Source organism: Rattus norvegicus, chromosome 20 (assembly GCF_036323735.1).
Source record: "Rattus norvegicus strain BN/NHsdMcwi chromosome 20, GRCr8, whole genome shotgun sequence".
NCBI classification, from domain to species: domain Eukaryota; kingdom Metazoa; phylum Chordata; class Mammalia; order Rodentia; family Muridae; genus Rattus; species Rattus norvegicus.
This window is the reverse complement of record NC_086038.1, coordinates 18,149,027-18,166,948: the sequence shown is the minus strand read 5'-3', so window position 1 is coordinate 18,166,948 and position 17,922 is coordinate 18,149,027. Positions and strand designations below refer to the sequence as shown.

The window sequence follows — 17,922 nt, the reverse complement described above, 5'->3', positions numbered from 1 at the left end:
GATGGTGAGATTATGTCCATTGCAAGCCTGCGGTTTGGGGCTCTGCTTTCTGGAAAGGTATAGTTGCCAGATTAAATACAGACTGGCCTACTAAATTTAAATTTCAGATAAGTAATATTTTTAGAATAAATGTGGTCTAAATATTGTATGTTATGTACTTAAACTACTTAACACAAACGCAAGGTTTATTGAAACTTACATTCCTGTGTTTTATTTGCTAACTCTGTGAGCCTATCAGGAGCGAGCAGTGTGGTATTTGACCAAGCTACCTCTTCCTAGGGTATGTATGTACAATGGTACCCTCTGTCACTCCAGACCTGCCAGAAATTAGACTTTTCTAATGACTCCATGGTTAAGAGCACTTGTGTTGCTCTTGTAAAGGACGGGACATCAGATCCCAGCCCCTACACTGGGTAGCTCACAGATACCTGGAACTCCAGCTTCAGTAGAGTACTGCCCTCTTCTGGCCTCTGGCGGTGCTGCGCTCACATGCACGTGCACATCCAATTAAAACTTTAAACGGGTTTTGTACATCTTTTGAGGATTAAGGTGATCTAAAACGGGATTGTGTTTGTTAGGGTTTCACTGCTGTGAGCAGACACCATGACCAAGGCAACTCTTGTAAAGACAAACACTTAATTGGGGCTGGCTGACAGGTTCTGAGGTTCAGTCTGTTATCATGGAGGGAAGCATGGCAGCATCCAGGCAGGCATGATGCAGGAGGAGCTGAGAGTTCTACGTGTTGGACTGAAGGCAAACAGGAGAAGACTGGCTTCCAAAGGCAGCTAGGGAGAGGCTCCCCACAGTGAATGGAGCCTGAGAATAGGAGCCTCAAAGCCCATCCCCAACAGTGACACACTTCCTCCAACAGGGCCACAACCCCTGCAATAATGCCACATATCTATCTATCCATCTATCATCTATCTATCCATCCATCTATCTATATATCTATCATCTATCTGTGTATCTGTCTATCTATCATCTGTGTATCTATAGTCGATCTATCATGTATCTACCATCTGCTATCCATCTATTTTATGTTAAGAAGGCTGACTTCAATGAGCTACCTCTGTATCAAAATAATAAAAAGTGACACACTTTCTGCCACAGAACGATAGTACCTTGTTCTGTGCACCAATCCCATTGAAGATACGCAGCCAACCAGAACTTGCTGGTTTTGAAAACTGCAGCTTATCACTGAGGCTTGTGTTGCATGCTCGCACGTGAGGACCACTGAACTCTTTGAAGTACCGGTCCCATCACTGCCCGGCTATCTAATTGGTCCTCTGTGATCGTGGTTAGCCTTGGCTTTCTCCTCCAACAAATCTTGACTTTGTTGCAATGAACGTTCTTGTCATCCCCGGCCCTCCCAGCTTCAGTACTTGGTAAGCTGTAGTCACTAGAAACGGAGCACGGGACCTGAGGCTTGCTCCACACAGCACCGAGTCACATTGTTAGACTTGCCGACTAGGTAATAGCATGAGCCAGGAAGAGCTTCCTTAGCGTAAGTTCATTCAGGCAGCTGATTGGTGGGATGTTTGGCTGCAACTAACATTAAAACACCAACAGGAAACTACTAACGGTTAGAGTTAAGTCAATCAACCAGCATGGCCTGAGGGTTATAGTGGACCATGTTAACTTGTTTTAATTTGGAAGAACCTGACCACCCTTAAGTATGACAGTATTACACTAAAGCCTGAATTAGCTGAGTTCCACGTACCAAACAGGCAAAGGCTAAAGATCTGAGGTTCTTTCCTTGTTAAATTTTCACTACTACAGTTACTCATGAATGTCCAGTGAGTGAGACTCACCGTGGCATCTCCACGCATGCACAGCCATTGCATTAATGGCATCCCCTCTCCCCCGTCCTGTCCTGTTGGCCCTCTGCTGTCTTGCTTTTGTTTTGCACGTACATTTATTAGGAAGAAAATGTGACGGGTATCCCTCTGTGCGGCTTATTTCATTTAACATGGTATCTTTCGGCTTCGTCCACTTTCCCCGCAAGCGACGTGAGTTTGTTTCCTGTGTATTTGTTGTTCTTATTTCCTTTACCCATTCACTGTGCTCATGGGTAAAGGCTCACTCCATCTCCTGGCCGTGATGAAGTAAGCATGGGAAGTACCTTCCTTTTAGTTTCTTTTAATTTTATTAAATTTGATTTAATTTTGTTTTATCCGTTATGTACAGGACTCTGACAGCTCTGATGACCTTTTCGACCCATGAAGAAAATTAAAAGACAGCACCTCTCTCCACCAAAAAACCCACAAAAACAAAACAAAACAAAACAACCCCCCCCAAAAAAAAACCCTGTGTTGTTTCCTAAAGGTCCCACCCTTATGCTAAACAAACAAACAAACAAACAAACAAACACCCCAAATCTAAAAGTCCAACATCATGGGGAATTAGGAACCATTTCTGGTGGGAGAAGTGTCTGTCGGGACAAGGATTGGTGGTTAGAGGAGTTAGGCCATGTGCTGGGCAGGAGTCATGTTCCCTCAAGCCACTTGCTAGTAGTCAGCTGTGTGCAGATCTGAGTGGTGCGGTGGTTAGCGCTGATCGGTTGACTACATCGAGAAGGGATTACGTGGGACAGAGCACACACCCTTCATGTGTGCGTGGTTTGGCAGGCAGCCGCTCCCACAGGCTGGAGGCTGGTGCGGAGTAAAAGACAAAGGTGAAGAAAGGCGCTGGCATGGGAAGTCAGTATGGGGGACGTCAGTGTCTGCTCTCTGGCCAACACCGTGGGAGCTGTCTTCTCTACTGGGTTGCCCCTGCCATGAGTGGAAACCCTCCCTCCTTAGAAGCTGTTTGCCTGGAATGGCCTCACAGTGACGAAATGTCTGACTTGCATTGGTGGACTCAAGGTAGACTCGGGGCTGGCAGTCAGCATGATGACTTCTCAGGCTCATGATGGATTAGTCAAAGGCTCTCATCTCTGGGCAGTGGGCAGGAATTCTAACTCCAAATGTCATGAAGGTCTTGTGGACTCCATTTTTAAAAAACTGTTTTTCGAGCTGGAGGGGTGGCTCAGTGGTTAAGAGCACTGGCTGTTCTTCCAGAGGTCCAGAGTTCAGTTCCCAGCAACCACATGGTGGCTCACAACCATGTGTAATGGGATCTGGCGCCCTCTTCTGGTGTGTCTGAAGACAGCTACAGTGTACTCATATAAGTAAAATAAATAAATCTTAAAAAAAAAAAAAAACCAAAACCCTAAAACCCCCTTGTTTTTCAAAACTCAAAACTGGTAGCTACAATAATCTTCAACTTCATTCTACTTTCCAAGAATTGAACTCTCCGTGTTTGGTTCCAGTCTTAGAAATGACACAACCCGAGCTTCCGATGGCATCTGCTGATGGGATGCTCTGCCTCTGAATACGTTTTGCTGACTAATTGCTTTTGGAGTTGGTCTACCTCAACGTCTCTTCCTGGAGTCAAGGAAGAGCAACTGTGATTTCTGATGCTGCTCGCGTCTCTGCGCCTGCCCCATCTTAACCTTGGTTGGCGGTGGCTTCTACACCGGGTGTCTACGCGCGGCCTTGTCTCGAGTGTCAGAAGCAATAACTCGTTTTAGTCTCAGGACTACCCCTGGAGGTCCATTGGCTCTCACAGTCCCTTTTTGCTGTGGAAGAAATGGAAGACACAGAGAATTCATTTGCTCCAGGCAGAGAAGGGGGAGCACTGGACGGTGGTGTCTTTTCATCTTGGTGACTGTATTAAAAGTCGGCAGGCTGATGATTGATTTGGAGGGTACATTAAACACACAAGAGGTTATCAGTACTCACAGTAAGTGGTCTCTACTGAGTTTGCACGGGGCTCGAACCTTGGGAGAATAAAGCCAGCCTGGACTCAGGAGAAGGGAAATCTCCCATTTCTAGAAGACTGGGTCTAATAAGTAATGCATTATTTATGTATACAGATGTTTTAGCTGCATGCATGTCTGTGCACGACATACATACCTGGAACCTACAGAGGCCAGAAGAATGGGTCACATCCCCTGGAACGGACTTGCAGTCGTGAGCCAGCACGTGGGCGCTAGGAATCAAACCCTGGTCCTCTGGGATTGTAGCCAGTGCTTTTAACTGCTAAGCCATCTTTCTAGTTCCAAGGCCTAAATCTTTATGTGAAAAAGATTTTTTTTCTTTCTCCAGCTTACAGTTATAGACACTCATTGTGAGGAAGACAAAGCAGGGACTTTAAACAGCTCATCACATCACACGTACGACAAAGAGCTTAGAGAAATGAATGCTAACATGCCCCGCTTGCATACCAAGGCCTAATTTTTAACGGAGAGATCCATTGTAGGTGGACTTCCTCAAACCTCCTTGTGTTTGTTGAGGAGAGATGGGGCGGGAAATAGATACTCCGGTGTCATCAAAGAGACTTAATAGTATGCAAATACTATGATTTGTCACTTTTTATAGGACAGTTCTGAGGCATCACGGGGGTACCTGTGTCTCAGGTACTATATTAGTTTGGGTTTTACCGCTGTGCACAGACACCATGACCCAGGCAACTCTTATAAGGACAACATTTCATTGGGGCTGGCTTACAGGTTCAGAGGTTCAGTCCATTACCATCAAGGTGGGAACATGGCAGCATCCAGGCAGGCATGGTGCAGGAGGAGCTGAGAGTTCTACATCTCCATCTGACGGTTGCTAGGAGAAGACTGGTTCCCACATGGTTATGAGGAGGGTCTTTAAACCCTCGCCCACAGTGACACACTTCCTCCAACAAGGCCACACCCACTCCAACAAGGCCACACCCACTCCAACAAGGCCACACCCACTTCAACAAGGCCACACCCACTTCAACAAGGCCACACCCACCCCAACAAGGCCACACCCACTCCAACAAGGCCACACCCACTCCAACAAGGCCACACCCACTCCAACAGGCCACACCCACTCCAACAAGGCCACACCTCCAAAAAGTGCCACTTCCTGGGCCAAGCTTATTCCAACCACCACAGGTAGTGACCAGGGCAGTTCTATTTAAGCGTGACGAAGGAGCAGAAAGTAGCAAGGTAAGTTTCTGCCTATTTTAGACTGTGGTAATTCTGTCTGTCTGTATGCTTCTGGGTGCTGCCGTCTGGAGAAGCTGACACAGGCCGATAATAGGTTGCCTGAGTTTAAGCAGTTTTGTGGAGAATGAAGAATTCTGAAGTAATTGGTGACCAGGAAGACTATGTGACCTTTAAGGTCTGGCTTTCTTAAGATTACGGATGTAGGTGATACACTGCTCTGAGTATTAATTTACCTTCAACTTGGGCCTTCGTGGGATGGCAAGCTGTAAAGTCCACAGATAAATAAACTAGGTTTTACCTTGAAACACTCTTGTCGCCATGATGTAAAGAGATGAGACTTGTGCTTGTGGCTGGGATGGGTGTATAATCCACTCAGGAGGAGACAGTGACATCCATAACTATGGCCTTCCCGTCATGTTTGGTGGAAGCCAAGTTTGTCATTTTGCTTGCATTTGGATCCCAGTGTGGCACCTCTGGTGACCTGTCTGTCAGATGAGGGATGACGTTCTTGTAAGTCCTTGTGGAGATTAAGTGAGGTGATCTTTTAAAGCACTCACCACAAAGGGTGGCACTTGGGAAGAGATCAATAGGTATTAGAACGTTAGCTAGGTACCATGGCTATCACATCTCAGTATGTTGTCACTGCAGTGAGAATAGAAATGAAGATGCCTTTTCCTCTCAGGCAAATGCTGGTGCTCTGTGGCCATGGTGACAAGGGACCATTAGAGTCATTGGTTTGGGCAGGGTTTGTGTTTTTTTTTTTTAGTCAGTGTGCACGCCAGTGGACCTGGTTGTAAAGCAAGAGAAGAGCTTAACCCTTTCTTGCATTTGCATTTCTTTGACTTAACGGTCAGCCATACTCCAACTTTGCTCCTTAAGCAAAAGGCAGCCAGGTATCCAATGGTTTCACTTGTGACTGTAAGAGTCTCAACCTGGTGGTGTAAGATCATGAAGCTGTCTGCCCTGCCCAGGAAGTCTTTGTCCCTTAAAGTATGGCTTCCCCTTGGCTTAGCTTGCAGTGAACTGTGCTTTCTGTTCAGCTACTGAGCTGGGACTTCTTCCTCCAAATGTAGAGATCTGTATGAATGATAGAGGGTCATGGATCTGGGGCCACATGGACAGGTTTACCAGGGTTTATGCAGTAGGAGTTTCTTAATGGAAAACCTGATAGGGAAGGAGGTTTCCAAAGGCAAGGAAATACATGGTGCAGGGGTTCTCCTCACCGGTCACTTGTCACATCTGGACCGTCATACATGAAGGAGAGGTATGCATGCAACTGGCCTGTAAGACCCTGTAGAAGCTGCATCATAAGGGGCGTGGATTCCACCTCTCCTGCTTAGTTAGCTTCCAGCTACCAGCTTGACAAAGCCAATATTTATTGGGCAGAGCATCAGCTGGGGGATGGAATCCATCAGAGTTGCTTGTGGGCGTTTCCTTGACTCTTTTTTTTTTTTTTTTTTTTTGGTTCTTTTTTTCGGAGCTGGGGACCGAACCCAGGGCCTTGCGCTTCCTAGGCAAGTGCTCTACCACTGAGCTAAATCCCCAACCCCTTCCTTGACTCTTGATTGATGTGAGAGGGCTCAGCTCTCTGTGCCATCTCTGGTCAGGTGGTCCGGGGTTGTATATGTGAGCACGGGCCACAGGGAGCCAGGCGGTAGGCAGCATCCTTCATGGTTCCTGCCTTTGTTCCTACCTGAGTTCCTGATCTGATTCCCCAAGGTGATGGATTGTGACCAGGGATAAACCCACGTAAACCCCCTCCACAGTTGCTTTTGGCCGTGACATTTAGCCCAGCAACAGGAGAGTGAAATAGGTCGCCATCCGAGAGTGATTCCTTGTCCAGGATCTTTTCAGACATTTCCCAGGTTTGAGCCTTATCGTAAGAGGAGGTGTCTTTGGAAACCCTCCATAGAGAGCATGGCTCTCCTATTTTGGCCACCATGCTTCAGATTTATGCATAGAGAATTTCTCATAGGGGGAAAACAAAACCAGAACCTCCTCTCCACTATACACAGAAGAAGAAAAGGTCAATATTGGCTTTCCCGTCCTCCGTATCAGGACATGGGGTACCTTAGATTTGGTCACCTGCCCCCTTCTTGGCTATAGAATGTATAGCTTATAGAAGGGACTTCTGGGGGTGGAGCCTGTGCAGTAGCAAGGGAGCTCTGAGTGGACACCGTGGTTGTAGTATGTAGTGTAAGCACTGTACAGTGGTGAATTAGCTAGTTATCATGTGGTCTCATTTTAAAAAAGGTTTGAGTTCAAATATATGTATATAAATACACACACACATATACATACACACATATACATATGCACACACACAGGCAGGCTTAGAGATGGTCTCCTTTGCAATTTTGATGCCTGTCAAGTTGCTAGTCAGTGTTAACCATGAGCAACTCGTGTCTTTTTAAAAGTCAGGGTCTGTTTATTAATATTTTTAATTTTTTGAGATTTAATTTTTTAATTTATTTTATATGTATAGGTGTTTAGCCTGAGTGCATTCTGCACATCAAATGTACGCACTGCCTGTAGAGGCGATAAAAATTAATATTAGAGTTGCAGAATGTTGAGAGAGTTTTAAACTACTGTATAGGTTCCGGGAATCGAGCCCAGACTTCTCGAAGAGCAGTCGCTGATCTTAATCACCAAGCTATCATCTCTCTGAACCGTATTCATGAATTTTAACCAAAAGAAAAGAAATTACCGTTAAAAATGTGCCCTCCCACATTACTCGTGTTAAGAATTCATCGACAAATAGTTACTGGGAATCTGTTGCAGATCTGATGGAGAAGAAGTCCATCAGAGAGGAACCCTTGGGAGGCTTCCATTTCCTACACGTGGCTGTTGGTAGGCAGTGGCAAACCCCCAGTGTGGAGAGTGAAACATCAGCACAAGGCCATAGCGACCCTAACAAGGCCAACAAGGATGGGCAAGATTGAAAGTTTCTCTAGCACAGATTTGCTTCTGTTAACCCTTGATGTCACTGGCCTGGTGTGGTTCTGTCCCCTTTAACCATCCCCCCCAGCTCTAACCCCTATAGAGATTAGTTTGAAACATAGCCTGCACATTAGAAATACTGGTCACCTTCATCCCAGCTGCGGGAGCTGAGTCTGAGTTCTCTGCGTGGCGTTCTCTTTTTTTCTTGCATTTTAGCTGCTGGGTTTCTGAGTTAAAGTCTTCTTGGAGTAATAGGCAGTCCAATTAATATTTAGATCTCATAGCTTTTCTTAGGCGTTCCTCCAACCCCCATCATCGGCCCCTTCTGGGCAGGGGAGATGGCTCAGTCAGTAAAATGTTTCCTGTGCAAGCATGTAGACATGACTTTGGATTCCCAGCATTCTTGTAGAAAGCCACGTATGGTAGTGGGCCTGCAACCCCAGCTCTTCAGAGGCAGAGACAGGCAGATCCTGGAGGCGCGAGGGCCAGCCGGCCTTGCCTAAGGGTAAATCTGTGAGAGAACCAAAGTCAACAATTAAGGTGGAGATAAATTGAGGAATACTTGGTATCAACCTCTTGTCTCTAGTCTCTACATGTGGTTTGTATACGCTTGGCCAAGGGAGTGGCACTATTAGGAGGTGTGGCCTTGGGATGGGTGTGGCCTTGGAGTGGGTGTGGCCTTGGAGTGGGTGTGGCCTTGTTGCAGTAATGTGTCACTGTGGGCATGGGTTATAAGTCTCTTATCCTAGCTGCCTGGAAGCCAGTCTTCTCCTAGCAACCTTCAAATGAAGACGTAGAACTCTCAGCTCCTTCTGTACCATGCCTGCCTGGATGCTGCTATGCTCCCACCTTGATGATAATGGACTGAACCTCTGAACCCGCAAGCCAGCCCCAGTTAAATGTTGTCCTTATAAGAGTTGCCTTGATCATGGTGTCTGTTCAAGCAGTGGAAACCCAAGTAAGACAACATGCATCCTCCCAAAGGCTTGGGGACTTTTACCTACATCTTGTTCATGCAGCACACAGCTCTTGCATAGAAGACCCTTAACGGGAATAGTTCAGTCCAACATGTCTTCTCGTCCTTGGAAACAAACGCTCTGTATGTTCTGCTTGTGTCTGAGAAGTGCATCAGCCAGCTTTGGGTCATTCTAGCAAAAGACCAGACACAAGCTTTTTAAAAGGTAAATAGAGGGGACTCAGGTCTCAGCTTTTGACATTTACAGTCTAGGATTGGGCCATGGTGGTGGCTCTTGACTCGGCTGATTGAAGTGGGGATTGGTACATGGCAGCTGGAATTTATGCAGGGCCACATGGTCCCCTGGCAAAGTGGAGCAGAGAGCAAGAACAGGCAGCATGACACAATCCTCTCAAGGGCACACACCTCATGTCTTAGCTAGGGTTTTACTGCTATGAACAGACACCAAGATCAAGGCAACTCTTGTAAGGACAACATTTCATTGGGGCTGGCTTACAAGTTCAGAGGTTCAGTCCATTATCATCAAGGTGGGAACATGGCAGCATCCAGGCAGGCATGGTGCAGGAGGAGCTGAGAGTTCTACATCTTCGTCTGCAAGCAGTAGAAAGAGACTGTGTGCCATGCTGTGTTGGTGGATCTTTTCTTTTCTTGACTATTTTATTGGGTTCTTACCTCTCTCGCCCTTCCAACCTTTATTCCCCCCCAATCCTTTCCACGCCCCATCTCTCCCCACCCCCATCTATGTGGTAGAGAAAGAAGGTTAAACGGGAAAGGGGCTATCGCTCTCCTTAGGCTTCTTCTTGCTGATTCTTGTTGTTGGGATCCTTGGAGCAAGTCCAGTCTTCATAGTCAGGTTATCTCCAACTTCTCTCTTTGCTTATGGCCACTTGACAACCCGGAACAGTAGCAGCCAGGGGCAGCAGGGGAAGAAGCAGCCAGCTCTTCTTTCAGAGCACCTCCAGGCCCTCTTGGAGCTCTGTCATTTATTCCCTCTCCAGAGTCCCCAGAATTCCAATCAGGAACTGTCTGCCGTAGGCAAAAGTCACGCCCCTCAAACAGAAACAGCTCCCTATCCCGCACCTTGGATTAAAACAACAACTTACTCACATCATGTAATTTTGGGTTTTAAAGAAACCAAAAATTTCACAACACTGACCAGAGCTTGAGCAAGAGAGACCTCAAAACCTGGCCCCACAATGACACACTTCCTCCAACAAGGCCACACTTCTCATAGTACCACTCCTTACGGGGCAAACATTCAAAAGCATGGGTCTATGGGGGTCATACCTATTCAAAGCACCACCTAATGATTCTGGAACTTCCTGCAGGCCCCACCTCTTACAGGACCAAAGCTCCTCCCAGGACTGTCCATGGTGATCAAGCTTCCCACAGCAGAAGCTGCTAGAAGATTCCACTGGGAAACCAGAGGCAGCAGCCACTACATGTGGGGTCCTGCTTTGTGCTATGTTGTAGACAGTAGACTTTTAAGAAACTTGTCCCCAAAGCCTCACATCTTGAAGTATTGTTCCCTTGACATTAAGGACAGGGCATCTCAAAAAAGGTTGTGAAGTCCTAATAGCAGGTAAAGTTTGCTATTCTAGGATTACCGCCGTTTTCAATGTCGGTTTTCTTGAGACATCATAGTGCCATTTCCCGGTCAGTATCTACTATCTTATGATCAGTTTGTTTAGTTTGTGAGTCCAGTGCACACTGTCTCATTTCTGCTGTCATTTCTTCTCATCACACCTGTGGTCCCTGAAGTAATGGGATTCTCCAGTCTAAGATCTCCATCCAAAGAAAGAAGTGTGTGTGTGTGTGTGTGTGTGTGTGTGTGTGTGTGTGTGAGAGAGAGAGAGAGAGAGAGACAGAGACAGAGACAGAGACAGTGTGAGACACAGAGATACACACAGAGAGACATAGAGAAACAGAGACACAGAGAGACAGAGACAGAGAAAGACAGACCAAAAGACAGACACACAGAGAAGAGACAGCCAGAGACACTGAGAGATATACAGAAAGTGATACTCAGAGAGACAGAGACAAAGTCAGAGAGACAAAGAGAGACAGACAGATAGACACAGACATAGAGACCCATTGCTAAGCCTGGAGAGAACTGAAAGCATCCTTAAAGGGGCAGCTTGGACCGGCTTGCTAGATGGTCACGCTTCTCTTCAAATCCACAAGGACTGGGGCCATGGAAAGGTAGACTCATGGCTCTCTTGTTTAGCACCCAGTGTCCAAGGCTGTGAACCCTTGCTTGATGTCTTGTTTTGTTCGACTCTTGGAGAGAGCTTAATGTTCTGCAAGCAAATCGAAGGCCAGAAGGCCAGCACATTAAAATATGCTTAGAAATGTCTAAGAAAATGCCTGGTTTGAGACCATCATCCCTGAATCTTATTTTATCTTATTATTATTTTTTTTGGAATGATGATAAGGGAGAAAGAAAAAAACACTGAAAATACATACATGCCAAACACCCAAGTGCCCTCATCTAAAACCACCCTTGAGAAGTCACGCTAATGCAGGGATGCTGCTTAATGAGTCTGCATTTTGCCAGTGCTAATGGCTATGCTTGGTAGTTTATTTTTTCAGTAGAACAAGCTGTTCAAGGCCTTGCCCAAGGCCAGGTTTTCCCAGCCTCAGTCCAGCTGCAGCACACGAGACGGTGTGGGCGAAGAGAGATGTCCACTGAAGAGGTCTGTTGCCTCGATGCACGCTTTGCAAAATTCTGGCACACTCTCCCGGAAGTGGAAGTTCGATCGGACGCTCCGCTCTGCTTTCCTGGACTGTCGTGGGACGCTGTTGTGGACAGCTGTCTCCTCGGCACGCATGGCATGGCCATTGCCCTCTGGAACTATTAGCAGATGTGGTTAATAGCCAGAGGCCCTCATGAGGTCGGGCTCATTAGCTTTCCAGCAAGGGGGCTGGGACGAGGGGCTCACCAGGCTTTTGACCCTTTCCAGAAGATATAAGCAGTTAATGGTTGCTTGAGGGTAGAGGCTCATGAGACCCTGCTCTTCCATAAGGCACCGCCTACCATGGGCTGAGCCCTTCTGAATTGGTTATTAATTGAAAAAAAATGCCTTACAGCTGGATCTCATGGAGGCATTTTCTCAATGGAGGCTCTTTCCTCTCTGATGACTCTAGCTCATGTCAGGTTGACACACAAAAACCAATACAGCCCTCATATGCTTATATTTTTGAATGTTCAAGCCTCCATTTGTGGAACTATTTGAGAAGGATTGGGAAGTGTGACCTTGTTGGGAGGGGGTGTGTCACTGGGGAATGGGCTTTGAGGTTTGAAAAGCCCACGTCAGGCCTAGTCTGCTTACCACTCCCTTTGTTGCAACAGTTGATCAGATGTGAGCTTTTTCAGCCTCTGCTTCACTTCCTCCTGCCACCATCCTCTCTGCTATGATGATAATGGATTGTCTTGGTTAGGGTTTTACTGCTGTGAACAGACACCATGACCAAAGCAACTCTTATAAGGACAACATTTAACTGGGGCTGGCTTACAGGTTCAGAGGTTCAGTCCATTATCATCAAGGTGGGAGCACGGCAGCATCCAGGCAGGCCATGGTGCAGGAGGAGCTGAGGTTCTACATCTTCATCTGAAGGCTGCTAGTGGAAGACTGGCTTCCAGGGTCTTAAAGCCCACATCCATAGTGACTCCAACAAGGCCACACCTCCTAATAGTTCCACTCCCTGGGCTGTGCATATGTAAACCATCACATGGGTTAACTCTCCAAAAACTGTATGCGAGTCCTCAATTAAATGCCTCTTTTTATAAGTTGTCCTGGTCACGGTGTATCTTCACAGCAACAGAACTGTAACTTTTATAAAGGAAAATATTTAATCGTGATTGGCTTACAGTTTTAGGGGTTCAGTCCATTATCATCATGGCGGGAAGCATGGCAGCGTACTGCAGGAGCAGAGGGTTCTACATCTTGATCAGGGGATGGCCAGAGGGAAATTGTCTTCTGCAGGCAGCAAGGAGGAGACTTGATTCTACATTGGGTAGAGCCTGAGCACAGAAGACCCCAAAGTTCCATCTACACAGTGATTCACTTCCTCCAACAAGGCCACACCTCCTCCAATAAGGCCACACCTCCTCCAACAAGGCCACACCTCCTCCAACAAGGCCACACCTCCTCCAACAAGGCCACACCTCCTCCAACAAGGCCACACCTCCTCCAACAAGGCCACACCTCCTCCAATAAGGCCACACCTCCTCCAATAAGGCCACACCTCCTCCAATAAGGCCACACCTCCTCCAACAGGGCCACACCTCCTCCAATAAGGCCACACCTCCTCCAATAAGGCCATACTTCCTAATAGCGACATTACCCATGGCCAAGCATTCAAACACATAAATCTATGGGGCCAAGCCCATTCAAACAGATAGCCACCCTGTATTTGACAGAGAGAACCCTTCACGAAAGGAACACTTTATTATGGATCATGGTTTTATTAGCATTTTTCCACCCACTGTCTCTCAGTCCCATGAACTTAGGACATAGTGGCAGCGGGACCTTAACAGCAGTGAAAGCTAAAGGTAGAGGCTGGTCTGCATTTCTTAGCAGACAGGCGCACAGGAGACGTAACCAGGTAGTGGTCAGGAATAATACACTCTCAGGACTCCCACTGACTTATCTCTGTCAGCTAAATTCAACCCCCCATGTCGCCCACAACAGGGCCACCGGCTGGACATCGAGTGCTCAACGCAGAGAGTCCATGAGGAACATTTCATACCCGCTCTGTAATACAGCGAGAAATGATGTTCCAAGAACCTGTGAGGGCAAGAGGCAGGAAGCTGTGCGTTCCTGGAAAGAGGCAGTTAGACTGGGAGTAGTTCTTTGTCAAAATACCCAAGGGAGCTCATTCTTGCCACCCACTCCATTTCCTCTCAGATGTTCACTGAAGACATTTTCTTACAATTCTCTCCCCACTTCAGAGCCCTCTGTGCCCTTCCATCGTGTATGGGACAGAGACAGAAAACAGCTATGGAATCCTCATACAATCCATCCGTCTTATCCTTGACTACCGCCGGGCCAGCTGTTAGTGTCGTGAAGTGTAGCTGCGCTCACAGGGGCTGCGCGTGATCATTGAAAGGGGGCGGCGCCAACCCCAGATCTGGGCTGGGGAGATTAGGTCTGAAGTATGGGCTCCATAGCTTGGCCAAGTAACACGGCACGGTCCCGTTTCATTTCGAATTAAGCACTGAATTGACATTATGGTCTCCATTAATGAAAACGACTTTAAGTAATACAGTTTTCCTCAACTTAATAAGAAACTATATGGCTTCAGTGATGTGAGGCCTGTTAAGTTACAAGCTGTGTTTGTTACTCGTTTAGTAGGTGAGCGAACATGTCTACTGTCGTGGGAACAGTCTTAAAAATGTATAAATGCCAGTTTGTATATTTCAAAGTCTTAAAAATGTATAAATGCCAGTTTGTATATTTCAAAGTCTTTTCGAATTCGCCTTTTGCATAAATGGCCATCTTCCTAGCTTAGGTAGGTCTCTCCCCTCCCCTCCCCTCCCCTCCCCTCCCCTCCCCTCCCTTCCCCTCCCCTCCCTTCCCCCCCTCTCATTTTTCTCACATCAGAGAATGGAGAAATTAAAGCCCATTCTTAGATTTTAAATGACGTAACGTAGGTACTAAGAGGTGCCCTGTTGGGGCTGGGGATTTAGCTCAGTGGTAGAGCGCTTGCCTAGGAAGCGCAAGGCCCTGGGTTTGGTCCTCAGCTCCGAAAAAAAAGAACCAAAAAAAAAAAAAAAAAAAAAAGAGGTGCCCTGTTTACTTGAGGAAGTTAGTAAATGACATTCACACTGGATTTAGAAAATAAGTATGTAGCCGGGCAGTGGGGTGCACACCTTTAATACCACACCAGGGAGGCAGAGGCAGACAGATCTCTGAGTTCAAGGCCAGCCTGGTTTACAGAGTGAGTTCCAGTACGGCCAGGGCTATATAGTGAAACCTTGTCTCAAACAGACAGGCAGACAGATAGACAGACAAAAAGAAAGTAGGTATGCACACATCCCCTATATATTTGTCTTCCCCTAGAAATTTATTTCGTAAATGGACAAGAGCTAGAGGCCATTTACACAGAAAAGGAGCCTACCTCACCGTTGTGTATACCATGACAATGAGGAACAGCGAGGGAACAACGAGGGAATCAGTTATTTTAAAGATATGACTAAAGAATTTATTCTCTAAGCTATTTTAAAAAAAGAATCAGCTCTTTTTTTTTAATAGCAAAGTCACATTTTCATCATCTTTCTTCCTGTGTGTGTGCATAAGTGCTGGGTTTGAGGTGTCATGTGTGTGAGGTCAGAGGTCAACCTCAGTTGTCCGTCTTCGCCTTCCTCCTTGTTTGAGGTAGGGTCTCTTGTTTTGTGTACACCAGGCTAGCAACCCCCATGCTTCCTGGGATGTTCCTGTGTCTGCCTCCCATCTTGTCATAGGTACCCTAGATTAAAGACACATGTCACCGTGCTGGCTTTCTGTGGGGTCTCTAGGGATGCAAAGCCATGTTCTCAGGCTTCGGCCCATCACACCAGTGAGGCTAGACTCGAGGCACACAAGGAGTGAAATGAAAGGCTAATGAAGATCTAAGATATAAGATCTCCACCTGACTGGATGTCAGGAAGACAGACAGGAGAGAGAGCAGTTGGAGGGCTGAGACAGGTTCGGGCCAGCCTAGCAGGCTCTACATAGCAAGACTGGATCTCAGAACCACAACAACAAAGCAAAAAGGTATCTATAATATCGTATATATTCTGATGCTCACATAGAAATGTGAAACAAGTGCTGTACAAAATAATTTCTTTTTTGTTGGAATCTCTCAGCACCAGTTTCAAATCGCCGAGGGCCTTTTTATCAAACATCTTCACTGAGCGTTTTCTCCTGTTGTTACCTCTAGTTGTTTGAAAGGCACTGAGAGATTCTAGTCACATCTTAATACCCTTGTGAGGTTGCAGAGCCGATCACCGTGTTACTGACGAGGGAACTGAGGCCTAGGTAGTTCATGGTCTAAGGTCACATGCTTAGCTAGTAGCAAGCAGTGCTCTTTTTGCTTGAGAAGCACCGTGTTTGAGAAACTTTTGCCAATATTCTGAGTATCCATAGACCTTTCTGGAAGCAGTTACTGAGTCTAGAGAGCCTGGAAAACAAATAAAACTTTTCCAAGTTGAGGGTCTTCTTGGCCTGAATCTGCCGCCTTGGAAGGGTAAAGACAGTGTCTTGATTCTCTTTGTTTATCCCTGTCCCTTAGCCTTCTCCCTCTCTGTCCTACATTTTTTTTCCCTTTTTTTTCTTTATTAGCTTGAGTATTTCTTATTTACATTTCGAATGTTATTTCCTTTCCCGGTTTCCGGGGCAACATCCCCCTAACCCCTCCCTCCCCTTTTATATGGGTGTTCCCCTCCCCATCCTCCCCCCATTATCGCTCTCCGCTGAACAATCACACTCACTGGGGGTTCAGTCTTAGCAGGACCCAGGGCTTCCCCTTCCACTGGTGCTCTTACTAGGATATTCAATGCTACCTATGAGGTCAGAGCCCAGGGTCAGTCCATGTATAGTCTTTAGGTAGTGGCTTAGTCCCTGGAAGCTCTGGTTGCTTGGCATTGTTGTTCATCCGTCCTACATTTTTAAAATTTAATTTAATTTTTATTCACTTTATATCCTGCTCATTGCCCCATCCCGGTCACCCCCTCTAACAATTCTTTCCCCATCTCCCCTCTTCTTTTTCCCTGAGCATTCGCTCCCTCTCCCCTCCCACCCGGCAACCTCAAGTCTCTGCGAAGCCAGACAAGGCAGCCCAGCTAGAAGAACATATCCCACAGACAGGCAACAGCTTTTGGGGCAGCCCCTGCTCCAGTTGTTTTGGACCACATGAAGGCCAAGCTACATGTGTGCTACATAGCCTGCTTATGCTCTTTGGGTGGTGGTTCAGACTCTGAGTGCCCCAAGGGTCCAGGTTAGTTGACTCTGTTGGTCTTCCTGTGGAGGTCCCATCCCCTTTGGGGCTCTCAGTCCTTCCTCCTATTCTCCCATAAGAGTCCCCAAGCTCCATCCACCGTTTGGCTGTGGGTGTCTGCATCCGTCTGAGTCAATTGCTATGTGGAGCCTCCTAGAAGTCTCTCCTACCTCTTGTAGGATGACATTCATACAGTTTTCCTGCTAGAAGACTCTGGTGACTATGTGGCCATCCTAGGTTATTCTAATATTTTGGAAAAATGACTTGGCCTAGATGGCTCTAACCCATCCCCCTGGAAGAGTCTGGGTCTCACTTGCCAATGATATACACCACAGAGACAGACGCAGCATCACCCCCACACCCCAGATAATTTAACTCTATTTATTGGTCATTTGGATTCACCAAATCGCTCGTGGATTCTCGTCTTAGTATCTCATTCGGTGGGTGCGGAGGGACCGTTTCATTCTGAGAGGAATTTGCCGTAGGCTTGTCACAGCTTAAAAGATTACAGGAGTTCAATTGTAGGTCTTGTATCTTCCGTTCCTGTCCCCCATTCATTCCCTCTCTCTCTCTCCCCCCTCCCTCTCCCTGTCCCTATCTCCTTCTCTCCCTCTCCCCCTCTCCCTCTCTCCCTCTCCCCCTCCTGTCCCCCCCCCCCGTGTGTGTGTGTGTGTGTGTGTGTGTGTGTGTGTGTATTGAAGCAGGGTTAGTTGTAGTATGAATGTGTTTGTGCTGTCCAGTGCAGCTCAGCCCTCAGGAGGGTTTTTATATCAGTGGTGACAGCATTGTGGGCACTTGGGAGTTGGGGTCTGTGTGAATTCTGGGTAAGCTGGCGGCCATAGTTACATAGGCGGCAGTGGCGAGAGATCAGGCAGACGTGGGACAAATATGCCTTAGGGTTCAGATTAGCTTCAAGTTATTCCTTCATATGGAAAGGACATCTCTGACACAGGAAACTTGAGGAATCCATATGGACCCCCAAATGTAGCAAAAATGACATCTT

The 17,922-nt window shown here is 46.9% G+C and overlaps 1 protein-coding gene across 9 annotated transcripts in view; it reads left to right on the top strand.

Moving 5' to 3' along the window:
• Positions 1-17,922, top strand: part of Fam13c (family with sequence similarity 13, member C) — a 122,183-nt gene that overhangs the window by 19,940 nt on the left and 84,321 nt on the right. The window lies entirely within an intron of this gene.